Source organism: Oncorhynchus tshawytscha, unplaced genomic scaffold (genome assembly GCF_018296145.1).
Source record: "Oncorhynchus tshawytscha isolate Ot180627B unplaced genomic scaffold, Otsh_v2.0 Un_contig_14202_pilon_pilon, whole genome shotgun sequence".
Lineage (NCBI taxonomy): Eukaryota > Metazoa > Chordata > Actinopteri > Salmoniformes > Salmonidae > Oncorhynchus > Oncorhynchus tshawytscha.
Window position 1 is genome coordinate 1 of NW_024605010.1, and position 4,069 is coordinate 4,069.

At 42.8% G+C, this 4,069-nt stretch overlaps 10 non-coding genes and 1 pseudogene across 10 annotated transcripts; all 11 read right to left on the reverse strand.

Annotated features, from left to right (window-relative positions):
- Positions 1-114: 114 nt before the first annotated feature.
- LOC121842039 lies at positions 115-233 on the reverse strand. Its single transcript, XR_006080891.1, has one exon. It is a non-coding gene; the product is annotated as a 5S ribosomal RNA (ribosomal RNA).
- Positions 234-493: 260 nt separating this feature from the next.
- LOC121842046 lies at positions 494-612 on the reverse strand. The gene has a single exon (XR_006080897.1). It is a non-coding gene; the product is annotated as a 5S ribosomal RNA (ribosomal RNA).
- Positions 613-872: 260 nt separating this feature from the next.
- On the reverse strand, positions 873-991 carry LOC121842047. The gene has a single exon (XR_006080898.1). It is a non-coding gene; the product is annotated as a 5S ribosomal RNA (ribosomal RNA).
- A 260-nt stretch (positions 992-1,251) lies between these two features.
- Positions 1,252-1,372, reverse strand: LOC121842045 (annotated as a pseudogene).
- Positions 1,373-1,632: 260 nt separating this feature from the next.
- On the reverse strand, positions 1,633-1,751 carry LOC121842048. Its single transcript, XR_006080899.1, has one exon. It is a non-coding gene; the product is annotated as a 5S ribosomal RNA (ribosomal RNA).
- A 261-nt stretch (positions 1,752-2,012) lies between these two features.
- Positions 2,013-2,131, reverse strand: LOC121842049. Its single transcript, XR_006080900.1, has one exon. It is a non-coding gene; the product is annotated as a 5S ribosomal RNA (ribosomal RNA).
- A 242-nt stretch (positions 2,132-2,373) lies between these two features.
- LOC121842040 lies at positions 2,374-2,492 on the reverse strand. Its single transcript, XR_006080892.1, has one exon. It is a non-coding gene; the product is annotated as a 5S ribosomal RNA (ribosomal RNA).
- A 260-nt stretch (positions 2,493-2,752) lies between these two features.
- Positions 2,753-2,871, reverse strand: LOC121842041. Its single transcript, XR_006080893.1, has one exon. It is a non-coding gene; the product is annotated as a 5S ribosomal RNA (ribosomal RNA).
- A 242-nt stretch (positions 2,872-3,113) lies between these two features.
- On the reverse strand, positions 3,114-3,232 carry LOC121842042. Its single transcript, XR_006080894.1, has one exon. It is a non-coding gene; the product is annotated as a 5S ribosomal RNA (ribosomal RNA).
- A 242-nt stretch (positions 3,233-3,474) lies between these two features.
- Positions 3,475-3,593, reverse strand: LOC121842043. Its single transcript, XR_006080895.1, has one exon. It is a non-coding gene; the product is annotated as a 5S ribosomal RNA (ribosomal RNA).
- Positions 3,594-3,798: 205 nt separating this feature from the next.
- Positions 3,799-3,917, reverse strand: LOC121842044. Its single transcript, XR_006080896.1, has one exon. It is a non-coding gene; the product is annotated as a 5S ribosomal RNA (ribosomal RNA).
- Between the last annotated feature and the right edge of the window lie 152 nt (positions 3,918-4,069).

Here is a 4,069-nt window from a genome sequence, read left to right on the forward strand (position 1 = left end):
ATAATTTGTAGCACAGATTGTTGGATGAAATACAAACTAAACTTGCTTACTTATTTCAAAGCAAGGGCACATATTTCAGCCTTGTGGGAAAAAACGGACAAAGAGTTGACAAAAAGCTTACAGCACCTGGTATTCCCAGGAAGTCTCCCATCCAAGTACTAACCAGGCCCGACCCTGCTTAGCTTCCGAGATCAGACGAGATCAGGCGTACTCAGGCCGGTGTGGTCGTAAGCGAGAAACTATCTCTTGGTGCACTATGTAAAGTGAAAGTGAGTCTGATTAACAGCTGTTGCATTTTCACCATTTAGATAAGCATCTTTGTGTCACTCAAAAAGTGGAAGAAATTGCATATACTGCAGCCATAATTTGTAGCACAGATTGTTGGATGAAATACAAACTAAACTTGCTTACTTATTTCAAAGCAAGGGCACATATTTCAGCCTTGTGGAAATAAACGGACAAAGAGTTGAAATTCCACAAGGCAGTGACAAAAAGCTTACAGCACCTGGTATTCCCAGGAAGTCTCCCATCCAAGTACTAACCAGGCCCGACCCTGCTTAGCTTCCGAGATCAGACGAGATCAGGCGTACTCAGGCCGGTGTGGTCGTAAGCGAGAAACTATCTCTTGGTGCACTATGTAAAGTGAAAGTGAGTCTGATTAACAGCTGTTGCATTTTCACCATTTAGATAAGCATCTTTGTGTCACTCAAAAAGTGGAAGAAATTGCATATACTGCAGCCATAATTTGTAGCACAGATTGTTGGATGAAATCAAACTAAACTTGCTTACTTATTTCAAAGCAAGGGCACATATTTCAGCCTTGTGGGAAATAAACGGACAAAGAGTTGAAATTCCACAAGGCAGTGACAAAAAGCTTACAGCACCTGGTATTCCCAGGAAGTCTCCCATCCAAGTACTAACCAGGCCCGACCCTGCTTAGCTTCCGAGATCAGACGAGATCAGGCGTACTCAGGCCGGTGTGGTCGTAAGCGAGAAACTATCTCTTGGTGCACTATGTAAAGTGAAAGTGAGTCTGATTAACAGCTGTTGCATTTTCACCATTTAGATAAGCATCTTTGTGTCACTCAAAAAGTGGAAGAAATTGCATATACTGCAGCCATAATTTGTAGCACAGATTGTTGGATGAAATACAAACTAAACTTGCTTACTTATTTCAAAGCAAGGGCACATATTTCAGCCTTGTGGGAAATAAACGGACAAAGAGTTGAAATTCCACAAGGCAGTGACAAAAGCTTACAGCACCTGGTGGTATCCCAGGAAGTCTCCCATCCAAGTACTAACCAGGCCCGACCCTGCTTAGCTTCCGAGATCAGACGAGATCAGGCGTACTCAGGCCGGTGTGGTCGTAAGCGAGAAACTATCTCTTGGTGCACTATGTAAAGTGAAAGTGAGTCTGATTAACAGCTGTTGCATTTTCACCATTTAGATAAGCATCTTTGTGTCACTCAAAAAGTGGAAGAAATTGCATATACTGCAGCCATAATTTGTAGCACAGATTGTTGGATGAAATACAAACTAAACTTGCTTACTTATTTCAAAGCAAGGGCACATATTTCAGCCTTGTGGAAATAAACGGACAAAGAGTTGAAATTCCACAAGGCAGTGACAAAAAGCTTACAGCACCTGGTATTCCCAGGAAGTCTCCCATCCAAGTACTAACCAGGCCCGACCCTGCTTAGCTTCCGAGATCAGACGAGATCAGGCGTACTCAGGCCGGTGTGGTCGTAAGCGAGAAACTATCTCTTGGTGCACTATGTAAAGTGAAAGTGAGTCTGATTAACAGCTGTTGCATTTTCACCATTTAGATAAGCATCTTTGTGTCACTCAAAAAGTGGAAGAAATTGCATATACTGCAGCCATAATTTGTAGCACAGATTGTTGGATGAAATACAAACTAAACTTGCTTACTTATTTCAAAGCAAGGGCACATATTTCAGCCTTGTGGGAAATAAACGGACAAAGAGTTGAAATTCCACAAGGCAGTGACAAAAAGCTTACAGCACCTGGTATTCCCAGGAAGTCTCCCATCCAAGTACTAACCAGGCCCGACCCTGCTTAGCTTCCGAGATCAGACGAGATCAGGCGTACTCAGGCCGGTGTGGTCGTAAGCGAGAAACTATCTCTTGGTGCACTATGTAAAGTGAAAGTGAGTCTGATTAACAGCTGTTGCATTTTCACCATTTAGATAAGCATCTTTGTGTCACTCAAAAAGTGGAAGAAATTGCATATACTGCAGCCATAATTTGTAGCACAGATTGTTGGATGAAATACAAACTAAACTTGCTTACTTATTTCAAAGCAAGGGCACATATTTCAGCCTTGTGGGAAAAAACGGACAAAGAGTTGACAAAAAGCTTACAGCACCTGGTATTCCCAGGAAGTCTCCCATCCAAGTACTAACCAGGCCCGACCCTGCTTAGCTTCCGAGATCAGACGAGATCAGGCGTACTCAGGCCGGTGTGGTCGTAAGCGAGAAACTATCTCTTGGTGCACTATGTAAAGTGAAAGTGAGTCTGATTAACAGCTGTTGCATTTTCACCATTTAGATAAGCATCTTTGTGTCACTCAAAAAGTGGAAGAAATTGCATATACTGCAGCCATAATTTGTAGCACAGATTGTTGGATGAAATACAAACTAAACTTGCTTACTTATTTCAAAGCAAGGGCACATATTTCAGCCTTGTGGAAATAAACGGACAAAGAGTTGAAATTCCACAAGGCAGTGACAAAAAGCTTACAGCACCTGGTATTCCCAGGAAGTCTCCCATCCAAGTACTAACCAGGCCCGACCCTGCTTAGCTTCCGAGATCAGACGAGATCAGGCGTACTCAGGCCGGTGTGGTCGTAAGCGAGAAACTATCTCTTGGTGCACTATGTAAAGTGAAAGTGAGTCTGATTAACAGCTGTTGCATTTTCACCATTTAGATAAGCATCTTTGTGTCACTCAAAAAGTGGAAGAAATTGCATATACTGCAGCCATAATTTGTAGCACAGATTGTTGGATGAAATACAAACTAAACTTGCTTACTTATTTCAAAGCAAGGGCACATATTTCAGCCTTGTGGGAAAAAACGGACAAAGAGTTGACAAAAAGCTTACAGCACCTGGTATTCCCAGGAAGTCTCCCATCCAAGTACTAACCAGGCCCGACCCTGCTTAGCTTCCGAGATCAGACGAGATCAGGCGTACTCAGGCCGGTGTGGTCGTAAGCGAGAAACTATCTCTTGGTGCACTATGTAAAGTGAAAGTGAGTCTGATTAACAGCTGTTGCATTTTCACCATTTAGATAAGCATCTTTGTGTCACTCAAAAAGTGGAAGAAATTGCATATACTGCAGCCATAATTTGTAGCACAGATTGTTGGATGAAATACAAACTAAACTTGCTTACTTATTTCAAAGCAAGGGCACATATTTCAGCCTTGTGGGAAAAAACGGACAAAGAGTTGACAAAAAGCTTACAGCACCTGGTATTCCCAGGAAGTCTCCCATCCAAGTACTAACCAGGCCCGACCCTGCTTAGCTTCCGAGATCAGACGAGATCAGGCGTACTCAGGCCGGTGTGGTCGTAAGCGAGAAACTATCTCTTGGTGCACTATGTAAAGTGAAAGTGAGTCTGATTAACAGCTGTTGCATTTTCACCATTTAGATAAGCATCTTTGTGTCACTCAAAAAGTGGAAGAAATTGCATATTTACTTATTTCAAAGCAAGGGCACATATTTCAGCCTTGTGGAAATAAACGGACAAAGAGTTGAAATTCCACAAGGCAGTGACAAAAAGCTTACAGCACCTGGTATTCCCAGGAAGTCTCCCATCCAAGTACTAACCAGGCCCGACCCTGCTTAGCTTCCGAGATCAGACGAGATCAGGCGTACTCAGGCCGGTGTGGTCGTAAGCGAGAAACTATCTCTTGGTGCACTATGTAAAGTGAAAGTGAGTCTGATTAACAGCTGTTGCATTTTCACCATTTAGATAAGCATCTTTGTGTCACTCAAAAAGTGGAAGAAATTGCATATACCATCCAAGTACTAACCAGGCCCGACCCTGCT